Raw genomic sequence first — 12,480 nt, forward strand, 5'->3', positions numbered from 1 at the left:
TGAGGAAGTACACATCTTTTTTGTCAGTGTATTTATAACTGCCAGCATTTCCTCCCAGCTCTGTTTGTTGGCTACCAATCTACTGCTTAAAGAGAATCCTCCCCTTGAACAGCTGGAGGGACTCATCCACAGATATATTTATGCTTCAGATCGTCTAGAAGTGGCTGTAATTTGAAGAGCCTGTCAAACTGAGGATGGTCCCTTGGGAGAGCCTTAGCATTGTCATTGAAATGTAAAAGCCTTAACATTAACTGGCTCTTTGAGGAGGGGAAAAGTGGGGCAGCATGGATTAGGTTGGTGGACCAAAATATATCAATTCTAGGTTTATCTCTTATTCCCATTAGAAGAGATAAGCCCCATAACTTTTTCATTGCAATAACATTTATGGGGACCCGCTTGCACACCCTAGACTGTGGCCCCAGGTTGTTCCCATGCTGGGCCAGATATTATTAAGCATACAAATTGGTTCGTGTTGGTTTGGTTTGGGTCACCAAATATTCACAAATGTCATTATTGATGAACAGCTGGAAGAAGTTAATTGGGGTAAACCCAGTTGTGTCCACACTGGTACCTGGTGTGCCAGAAAAAGGGGGTATTTACAGCTGCATGATGTTGGGGGGGGGGGGGGGGTCCAGTGGTAGAATGGCTGAAATCTACCACCCCTCGGTTCAGGCTCATCTACTGTACTGGGTTCAGGCAGGCCTCAGGTTCAGTTTCCATGTGATTGTGTTTGTGTTTGTGTTACGTGTGGGTGTTTAAATATCAGGTCTATTATTTCGGACCCAACCTGTGGATTAAACGGAGCAATACACAGTGCTGTATTGCCTGTTATCAATATTATTTTCTGGTTTTGTCATCAGACTTTGGATTGTAAACATAAAACACCATTGCACCTGGATTATTGTTGTCTGTCTGTTTATTGATCACCACAGCACTCCTGCACCTGCACACTGTTTTCGGGGCATTTAGGAACAGTAAAGACTCTGGAACGAATACTGCCCGGTTTTATTGGCCCGGGATTCATAGTCATGTGCGGAGATATGTACAAGAATGTCCCAATGGTCAGTTAGTTTTTCCTAGATCTTGTTCTCCCTGCTCCCTTGATTCCACTTCCTATTGTGGATGTCCCGTTTGATAGAATTGGTGTAGACATTGTGGGTCATCTGGAGGGGGCTACTTGTGGATATTGGTACATTCTCCTAATAGTGGATTACGCTACTCGATACCCAGAATCGGTCCCCTTCAAGTCAATGAAAGCCAGTGTTGTAGCTTTCAATGACAGCAGCAATGCTACAACAAAAATGCAAAAATCGGAACCTTTAGACTCAGAGATTAAGTGTCGAAGAAGCCTCAGTAAACAGCCATCCACACCATCGTTCCATGAGAGTCACTTGCCAGAGGTTGCTGTAATCAAGAGGAACTGTTTCCTTTGATACAATAACTGAACTGTGTTCATTCATTTCATTACTACCTTTCACAGCTATATTTTAAATAATTTAGCACAGAAAACTATACATAAACTATATTTATTACATTTAAATTGTAACAGCTCAGTTTAAAATAATGAATTAATGTGTGCCGCTACAGATACAAATGAAGAAATAATAATACTACTGTATAGTGTTTCCCACTGGGTGAGGCTTGTGTGTGCGGTAAGGAAGGAGACGAGACCATGTGTCTTTTTAATGGCACAAATGGGTACCTGTGGCAGTGTGCCCTGCCCATGTGTGTACTTTTGTGTTTTATGTTGTATGTTGCGTGTGTTAACTGTTGGTGTATTGTAGTTGGTACACGGTATATAATGCGGGTAATGAGCACGAGTGTTTAAAATGTATAATTGTATTTAGGCACAGGGATTGCACTTCACTTCACGTGCATTTACAGTATGTAATATGTGAGCACGGGGTTGCACAGAATTAGTTCACGTGCTGGGATTCAAGTCAATAATTCATTAGTAATTGAATCCCGGCACAACAGTATAAATATAGATGCACGTTTTACTCACTCTGGGTTGTGTGTTCGGTGAGTGGAGAACGGGAGAGAGACGAAGAGTAAAAGTAAAAAGTAACTATTTCATACTTTTATTATTATTATTTGTTTATTTAGCAGACGCCTTTATCCAAGGCGACTTACCGAGACTAGGGTGTGTGAACTATGCATCAACTGCAGAGTCACTTACAATTACGTCTCACCCGAAAGACGGAGCACAAGGAGGTTAAATGACTTGCTCAGGGTCACACAATGAGTCAGAGGTGGGATTCGAACCGGGGACCTCCTGGTTACAAGGCAGTTTCTTTAACCACTGGACCACACTGCCTCCTTGCTTGTTTTTGTACTCACCGTGTTTGTTTGTCTGTTTATTTTGGCCGGAAGTGCCGTGTCCTGTATTCTGTTCAGCATTTTATTTTCTGTGTTATTAAAACACTGAGCGCAACAGCATCTCAGATTCACTCACCACTGGGCAGCAGTGTGGAGTAGTGGTTAGGGCTCTGGATTCTTGACCGGAGGGTTGTGGGTTCAATCCCAGGTGGGTGACACTGCTGTTGTACCCTTGAGCAAGGTACTTTACCTAGATTGCTCCAGTAAAAACCCAACTGTATAAATGGGTAATTGTATGTAAAAATAATGTGATATCTTGTAACAATTGTAAGTCGCCCTGGATAAGGGCGTCTGCTAAGAAATAAATAAACAACACTACTGTCTGTCTGTGTACTCCTTTCTGGTCTGATGTCATCACTAGAGCTAACCTGTCACACGTGGTGTTAGAGTGGGATAACAGCAACTCCAGGACTCAGGCCAGAAAGAGTACTGCGGGAAAAATAAATAAATAAATAAATTAAAAAGGCAATGGCAGAAGACGCCATCAGGCTGCGGGACTGGATCCTGAACAATGCTGGGCTGGAGGCCCAGTCTATGCCCATAGCCATCCGGGTCCTGTGCCTGATGGACAGGGAGCGATGGGAGGCATATGAGAGGGAACACACCCCAAACACCTTGGAGGAAGGTGTGGAGTTTGTTCTCAGCTACCTGGAGGAAGCTATAAACAGAACAGCAGCCCAGGTAGCAGGGTCTCCAGCAGAGGAAGAATGCCTGCTGTCCCCATCTCCACCAGCAGAGGAAGAATGCCTGCTGTCCCCATCTCCACCAGCAGAGGAAGAATGCCTGCTGGTTTCCCCTTCCGAGGGAGAACTGCACCCGTCCCCTGCAAGTGAGGGAGAGCCGCACCAGTCCCCTGCAAGTGAGGGAGAGCCGCACCAGTCCCCTGCAACAAGGGGAGACTACACGCTGCTCCCACCTCTGTCACCAGGAGACTACACGCTGCTCCCACCTCCACCGCTTCCGCCACTAGGAGCAGAGCAGCAGGAGCTACACAGGCAGCATAGGTAATGTTTGAAATGCTGGATGGCTGCGACCACTGCCAACAGTTCACGCCGCATTACACAATGCCTTCCCTACTCCTTGTTCAGGGACCAGCTGAAGTACGCAATCACCTTCTCTCCATCAGGTCCTGGCTGGGAGAACACTGCTCCAATCCTTTCGTTGCTGGCATTGGTGTCTAAGAGAAAGGGTAGGCTGGAGTCAGGGGGGTTGAGTACCAGAGGCAGCTGAAGGCCCAGATGAACGGCTCCTTCTTCCGCAGCAGCTGATGCAAGGGAGCACCAATACTGGACACAAGACCCAGGAACCCTCAGAGTTGATGCTGGTCGTGGGAGTGGGCCACTCCCGTACATCGGTTACTTTAATCATCTCAGTGTTGATTCTGTCTCTGCCAATGCGATGGCCCAGGAACGTCACCTCCCTCCACTTGTCGGGCTGCAGCTTGAGCCCAGCTGCGGTCCCTTGCTGTAGCACTCTCTGCAGTGCATCGAGGGCCGTCTGGAATGTCGCCCTGTGTACTAGCAGGTCGTCTAAGTACACCAGGCACTCTTGGGGGAATATACCAACCAGGGTCTTTTCCATGAGCTGCTCAACTGTGGCGGGGACATTGCAGAGCCTGAACGGCATCACTCAAAACTGCCAGAGGCCCCGGCTAGTAGAGAAGGCAATCTTAGGTCTTGCTTTATGTGCCAGAGCTACTTGCCAGTAGCCACTCTTCAAGTCCAGCGGAGAGAACCACTTTGAGCCAGCCACCAAGCCCAGCGACTCATCGATGCAGGGAAGGGGGTATAAGTCCTTCTTGGTGAGGTAATCAACGCAGAACCGCCACACTCAGTCTTTTTTGGGAACCACCACCACGTGCTGTCCAACAGCTCAATCAAGCCCGCTTCTCTTATCTCTCTCAACACAATCTCGGCGGCTTCTTGGCAGGCCTGTGGTTAAAGATATGAGCACTATTGTATGTTCTAATAGGATCTGCGATGAAAATTGCTACTTGCGGCTGCAGTCTGGCTGTCGCAGGTTTCTGATGAAAATCAGCAATGTTGCAGCCCTGCGAAAGTTTTATGAAACCCAATTTTTTTTATTTGCGAGTTGCTTTCGATTGCGAATTGTCACAAATCGGTTTGTGAAATGGACCCCTGGAACCTTATTGAATTCACTTACACAGTAACACATATGCCCGGTAAGAATTGGGGCAGGGCCAGGAGGGATAATTCTTTAAAGCAACAGTACCCTAATGTACATTTTCAAAACTTTGACAGTGGTGCGGTGCGAGCGAGCATCCAAATTCAAGATTAAGGGAAGCAATATACGCGGCCCTATGCAGTCGCATAGGCTGCGTAGACCTAAGACCTGTGTATCATTACTAAGGCCCTCTGAAAACCACTGACACTTTCTTTAAAATTCACAGCAGTGTCATGGGTAAAGTATCATATTTTGCGAAATGTGCACAGAATTATTTTATAAATTAAGTGCACAGATTATTGTTATTTTTTTAAACAGCAAATGTAGAGATGAATGACAGCACTGACATCATCAAAATCAACGTCAAAGTTATTCAAGCACTTTACAATAGCTTGTGAAACAGTGTTGTAATTATCAGCCTGTAGGTAAAGTGTATCTGCAAGGACAGCTTTCATTTCTAGTATGTCAGGTGTATGTTCACCATTTAGGTCTTGCAAAACAAATACAATGTGTAAACCTATGAACAGGCTGTCTCGTGTGGTGACATCAGGCAAAGAAATGCAGGACACAGAATGGTGAGTGAATGCGCTGTTGCAACGGTTTATATAAATAAAACAAAGATTTAAACAAAACAAAAAACACTAGCACAAAACAAAAAATGGGCACGTTGGCCAAATAAATAGACAGACAAGACAGTGGACAAACAAGTATCATGCTGAGCTGTTTCAGCACAACTAGCAATAGTTATTTGTTATTTGTTATTTATTCGTTCATTCATTCATTTATTCTCTCTCTCTCTCTCAAATTCAAATTCAAAAAATGCTTTATTGGCATGACAAAATGGAATTGAGTTTTGCCAAAACAATGCAACAATGAACATTATCACAAAACAAGCCAGACAATACAATACAACAACCACCCTCCAATTTCCCTCCCTCTCTGTATTTACAGTGGACATGGGTGCGCATGAGTGCCTGTTCCCCGTGCTCCAGGGTGTCTACAGCAGGGTCTGTCTCTCTGTCTCTGGCAGGCAGCTACATACTGGGCAGCTAGCTCTGGTGTCTGCTGCTCCTCTCCTAACAGAAGTGGCCTCTCTCTCTCTCTCTCTCTCTCTCTCTCTCTCTCTCTCTCTCTCTCTCTCTCTCTCTCTCTCTCTCTCTCTCTCTCTCTCTCTCTCTCTCTCTCTCTCCACTGCAAATGGAAGTCACCGTTTTTTGTTTCTTTGCAAGTAAGGCAGTCGCAGTACTGCTCTGGATTTCCGCCTTTCAGTTTTAGTGAATACCTGAATCTAAATGCCTGTCAACAGACAATTTTTGGTAGTTATCTACAGTAGCGTTGCAGGATGTACAGAAGAGCTTACCTCTATCACTGAGTAAAACTCCTGCTGGATACTGCTTTACGCGATCAGCTGCAGACACATTTTTTAGCCTTTTTAGAGAAATCCATTTTCTTGTTTACAATGTGTACTATTTTAATTTCCCACCTAGATTGCATATAGTCACATAACATAATCACTGCACGCACTACGCAGGCACACAGCAGAGCTGTACAGTTTTTGTTAATGTGATTTTTTTTTGTATGAAATACAAATAATAATTATGAAATCATTTATTTTTATTTCTTAAGAATATTGTAAAAATTACGGTATTGGGCTAATTTCACAATTTCTGCGCAGCCATTTAAATCGTGATTTACACAGAGCCTAAATCATTACATATTGTATTGTGTTTGAGTTTGATTTTCAAGAGATGTGCTGTGTCAGTATTCCATTTATCTGTCATGCACTTCCATGTCGATCTCACAATCCAAGTTTCAAAGAAATACATGCTATAGCAACGTTTTTTTTAAAAACCTGGTCTAGACAATCCTCGTTATACTGCCCCTGTTCTAATGCCACCCTTGCATTCCGCCATGCATGACACACTGTTGCCAACTTCCAGTTTTTGTAGTTTCTTGTATTTTTTATGACCCTCGCTATTCAGCCATCCTTGCTATATCACCAAGCACCAGTTTGGTACCAGAATAGGTTTAATGGCAATACATGTTGGATTTAAAATTAAAATTGCACATGTGAGACCAGGCTCTGATTTGTGGAATTAGAATTCACAGCATAACAGGTACATGTTGCAAATATGTGCATGTACTAGTTACATTTCAAAACATAGGCCGGAATTAAATTGAAGTTCATGTTGTCACCATCAATATACTTTATAATGACAGCACCTTCAAGAGTCATTTATTGACCTGCTTAAACATTACTATATACAGCACCACTGTTTTGACCATTAAAATAATGGAAATACATGAGATTAAGTCATTTACTGGAGGATATTTCTCTATGATTTTAGTCATAGAATGCAGTCTTCTGGAAGACATTGAAAAACACTGTCTATATTCCTTAACCTCACCATGTAACATCTGTTGCTAAATTCTTAATCCTTTCCCCAGACAATGCAGTACATTTTTTAAGTTTAGCCATAAGTCTGCATTTCTAGTAATGAGATGTTTTATAAATAACTCATAGCAGGAGGCATTCTAACCAGGGAACTTTTAATTGCTTCTTTGCTCATAAGAAACTCTAATCCAAGTTCATGGAATAAGGACTGTAACCTTTAACTGAATCACAAATTACCCTGACCATAAACGTTCTTCCTCTTAGGAAATTGACAATCATCACTGTGTAAGCAAACTCACACGTTTTTGCAACTATGGTACTTCCAAATTATAAAATATATCTTAAAACTGTAGAATTAATCTATATAAGAGAAGTATAAAAAAAAAGTTGCCTTTTGCTAGGATCTGCTGAATCGTATTTTATACACAGTATATATTTAGCTGATCCTTTTTGTTGTACATGTACTTGTCTTAAGCTACACTATACTTTTTACATGCCATTTTCATTATAATGGTAACATTTTATGAAAAACTGAAATGGGACAAGTCAGCTGATGATCAAACTGGTAAACATAGGGAACAGTGGAAACACTGTAACCAAGAAGTAGATTTCAAAATACGTTTACTTATAACAAAGAAATGATAAAGCAAAATACGAAAATCAAAGGTTGTTAACACAGGGAGCAATACCATGTAGCTCAGGCACCAAGCAACGCTCGTCATGTGTGTCACTTCTTCCCCTCCTCCGGCTGACTGCAACCTTTTATAAAAACCTGCCTTACAGGTAAATCAATGAGTTAATTTGATTAATAAAAACAAGTGTTTATTGGCCAACCAATCAAGGGGCTGGTTTCCTCCATTTCGGTCACATTATCTCAAGGCTGGAATGGAGGGAACCAAAAAGAATTTCAATCCTATCCCTGCCAAACCACCAACCAAATTGCAACATTAATTCCAATAATGTGACAGGGGCCACCTCACCCTGCCACAAAGCTATTCAAAAAACATTTCATTTTGATGGTAGAAATGCAGTTTGCATTCATGAACATGTTGTAGACTGTTGTTCGTTTCTTTAAAATAGTCTGTTTGTAAATGGGGCACGTGTGTCAAATGAAACGATTTCACAGAAGAGTAACATCTGTTTCAATGAAAGTTGATGTACTGAGTTGGTACATGGATAAAACAAAGCACAGAGAATTAGGGTTCTCAAGTATCGCTACTTTCAAAGATGAAAGGTTAAAGTTTCAGTCTCTGGCTGTTATCAAACAGATTTTCTTTAAAGGGGAACCCAAGTGCATTTTTTTGTTCTATAAAAAACACTAAAAAATGTTCTTCCTATTCTGATTTGACATAAAAATATAAATATTGGATTTTGTATTGGATCTTTCTGGGTTACAAATAGCATTACATTACATTACAGTAGGTTTCTTTTAAATTTAACATTGCCTCTGTAACAGGGGAGATCTGTGCTGACTATCTTGTGCTTGCGTGGTACTGCAGGAAGGGGGCAGCAGCCTCGTAGATCCACCTGTCAGTCATGGCAGTGACACTGAGAGGTGGGGAAGAGGGTGTGTGGGCTTTCCCTCTCTCTGAGTGGCTGACCCTATAAGATAACGCTCTATTGTTCCCTCAGCCTGCCCCTCTAAAACGAAACTAGCCAGATGGCGGAAGGTCTGCTGACTAAGCATGGCCAGAGAAGAATAAGCACAACAAAAAATTAATTAAAAAGAAAAAGAAAAATAATTTTTAGGCGCGGGGAAAAACTTGGGCAGAACCCTGAACAGTACGAGCAAGTTGAGGGAACCGATAAGCATAGGACGGAGACCCGGGCCGTGCCGATGGCGACAGTTGGGGTAAAGCTGCCGAGTGCAACACCTTTATTTTGTAGTGTTATTACTGTGTTTTATTTTCCTTTTTTCTTTCGCCTTTTGTTTTCATTGTTATTTTTGAGCACTTGTATGTGCACTGGACTGTGTTCCAGCATTGGTAACCCTGTGGTCCTGTTTACTGTTGCCAGTATTCAGGCCATGGACAACAGCGCCCTCTGCGGGTAAAAATAAATCAGTTTGCCTGAGCAGTATTACAAATAAAGTTCTGTCTCTGTGTCAGTGAATTGCCCACCACCCTGAATGAATAATGATAGTTTATTCAATTATCTAAAAACACTGAAAAAGTACACAAAATATACAGGAGTCATTAACGCTTTAATCCTCCTTGCCTATGCCTTCAAGGTTGTCAGTCAGTGAAGGCAGTGAAGTCAAGGTTGTTAGTCAGTGAAGGCAGTGAAGTGTCCTGGATGTTAAATATGTCTTGCAATGGAGGTGACAAGATTGCACAAGCTTTCAACCAACCACACATATACTCCAGAAATCCACAAGCCACATTTACAGCATTTCTAGCAGCGAGGACTAGAAAACTCTTAGTGATGCCTTATATATTTTTTTACTGTAAAAGGTTATGTATTTAATTGCACGCAGATCAATGTAATGTAAAGCAGGGGTTCCCAAACTTTCCACACCCACGACCCACCTATTAAGCCAGACAATTGTCTGCGACCCACCATCAATGAAACCGTGTGTGATATACCCAAAAAGCAAAGCACTATAAACTAATCATGACGTTTTAAATTACTTTGCCAAAAAACCTGCATAGTATTACATTTAAAAGTATCTCTAGAAAAGTGACCATTTTAAATGTAAAACATAAAGTAACAAAATATTAAAAACCTGCCCCTCAAGAAACATGCATAGTAACACCAACCTTTAACCATACACAACCAATTTTTGGCTTTTTAGTTTGCTTTTTTGAAAACATAAATATTTAATAAAATAGTACATTTCAAGCACTTTCACTTTAGTTTTGAGACACACACGCTTTTTCACAATTATGCTTTTCGATTGTTATCGAACTATTTGCATTACAATTACGTTGCAGTTATGTACTTAAGAACAAACATCAGAAAAGCATACCCGTTTTAACCTTGCTGCTCAGAGTGAAGGGTGCTGCTCAGTGTGAAGGGTGTTGCTGCTCAGTGTGAAGGGTGTTGCTGCTCAGTGTGAAGGGTGTTGCTGCTCAGTGTGAAGGGTGCTGCTCAATGTGAAGGGTGCTGCTCAGTGTGAAGGGTGCTGCTGCTCAATGTGAAGGGTGCTGCTCAATGTGAAGGGTGCTGCCTAATGTGAAGGGTGCTGCTCATTGTGAAGGGTGCTGCTGATCAATATGAAGGGTGCTGCTCAATGTGAAGGGGGCTGCTCAGTGTGAAGGGTGCTGCTGCTCAATGTGAAGGGTGCTGCTCAATGTGAAGGGTGCTGCTCAGTGTGAAGGGTGCTGCTGCTCAATGTGAAGGGTTGATGTAACTTTAAAAAGAGGATGGTGAGTAAGTAGATTCAAGAAACTGCACAGAGTCCTTTTCTTCAGTCAGTTGTTATGTTTATTGAAATATGCAGGGAGTCTGGTCCCAGGTACAGGACACAGAATACTCGTTCTTACAATTGTTGCATGACATTAAATACCCTTCTGCATAGGTGTCTCTCTCCTCCTCTTTCTCTGACACTTAACCAATAGAAAAGGTACAACTCATTATCCTGTTAACATATATTTCATTTTGTGTGAGTGTGTGTATGTGTGTGTGTGTGTGATCTAGTGTGACGACCTCTGAACTCAGTGCTTTCTTCAGACCCTGGTGTCACAAAGGTCCATACATCTGGTTTTTGTCATCTTCTTGAGACCTTTTCTCTTTGGATCTCTCTGAAGTCTTAGAGCCTGGCTCTTTGGTCTCCTTGAAAATTAGCTTTATGACCCCGTCATAAACCAGCTGTATTTTCTAAGCAAAAACCTGTTAACTAGTTTTATAACCCAGTGGACTCCCGAAGGGCAAGCTTCTTTCATGTCAGGGCTGGAGATCAAAGGACTTGTTTGTACAGCCGTGTGCTGCTGGCCAGCCATTTGCTTTGACACAAATGAATCTTAACTTCTCTACCATATTGCAGCTTTCATCTATCACAGCAGTGCTTGCATTTTTGGAACTAACAGTTTTTTCTATCCAATGTTAAATCACTTTTCAGAAAAATAACATGAATACAGCCGTCATTCCTCATGCGTAGCAAACTGCTATTCAATACTTGTTCCATGTTTTCCAACAAGGGTGCTGCTCAGTGTGAAGGGTGCTGCTCATTGTGAAGGGTGCTGCTCAATGTGAAGGGTGCTGCTCAGTGTGAAGGCTACTGCTCAGTGTGAAGGGTGTTGCTGCTCAGTGTGAATGGTTCGTCTCATTGTGAAGGGTGCTGCTCAGTGTGAAGGGTGCTGCTCAGTGTGAAGGGTGCTGCTCAGAGTGAATGGTGCTGCTGCTCAGAGTGAAGAGTGCTGCTGCTCAGTGTGAAGGGTGCTGCTCAGTGTGAAGGGTGCTGCTGCTCATTGTGAAGGGTGCTGCTCAGTGTGAAGGGTGATGCTCATTGTGAAGGGTGCTGCTCAGTGTGAAGGGTGCTGCTGCTCAATGTGAAGGGTGCTGCTCAGTGTGAAGGGTGATGCTCATTGTGAAGGGTGCTGCTCAGTGTGAAGGGTGCTGCTGCTCAATGTGAAGGGTGCTGCTGCTCATTGTGAAGGGTGCTGCTCATTGTGAAGGGTGCTGCTCAGTGTGAAGGGTGCTGCTGCTCATTGTGAAGGGTGCTGCTCAGTGTGAAGGGTGCTGCTGCTCAGTGTGAAGGGTGCTGTTGCTCATTGTGAAGGGTGCTGCTCACTGTGAAGTGTGCTGCTCAGTGTGAAGGGTGCTGCTCACTGTGAAAGGTGCTGCTGCTCATTGTAAAGGGTGCTGCAAAGATCAACAACACCTGAACAAATGTACTTATGTCTTCCATTTTTACAGTCAATCCATGGATGGGCCTCCTGTTTCCTCTGTCCACACATCAGGCCACGGGCATGACAGAGTTGAATCAGGCCCTGTGGATATCGAAGCCGCTGGATTCGAAGGTGTCTCATTTCCAGCGGAATCCTCGGATGTCTTGCGCAGTGTGGTAGTGATGGAGTGAGGGTCATTGCCGCCTTCTGTACATTTCTTGAAAAAAGTTGATATACTTTTTTGTTTAGCACCCATGTCTTATAACTATTTTGTTTCTTCTTCACTCATGATTCAAAGTTGCAGTAGCAAAACATTGTGACACTTAACCGATGTGACACATGCATCATTTTAGTTTTTGAAGTGGCGGTGTAATGGCAAATTCCCCCTCCCCCATAAAAGTATATTAACAAACATTATTAATACACGTCAAGACAACCATTGGTGTGTATGTATGAGACTAAATGAGTTAATAAAATGTATTCAAATTAGGTTCAGGGTTTCAATATAATAATTACAAATAATAACAATGTTACGCATAAATACGTAAACATACACACACGTGCATGTAGGGTTTAATTATGATTATATATATATTAGATAGATAGATAGATAGATAGATAGATAGATAGATAGATAGATAGATAGATAGATAGATAGATATAGGAGCACAGTGCAGCTCTGACCTGGATTTC

Source organism: Acipenser ruthenus, chromosome 4, assembly GCF_902713425.1.
Source record: "Acipenser ruthenus chromosome 4, fAciRut3.2 maternal haplotype, whole genome shotgun sequence".
Lineage (NCBI taxonomy): Eukaryota > Metazoa > Chordata > Actinopteri > Acipenseriformes > Acipenseridae > Acipenser > Acipenser ruthenus.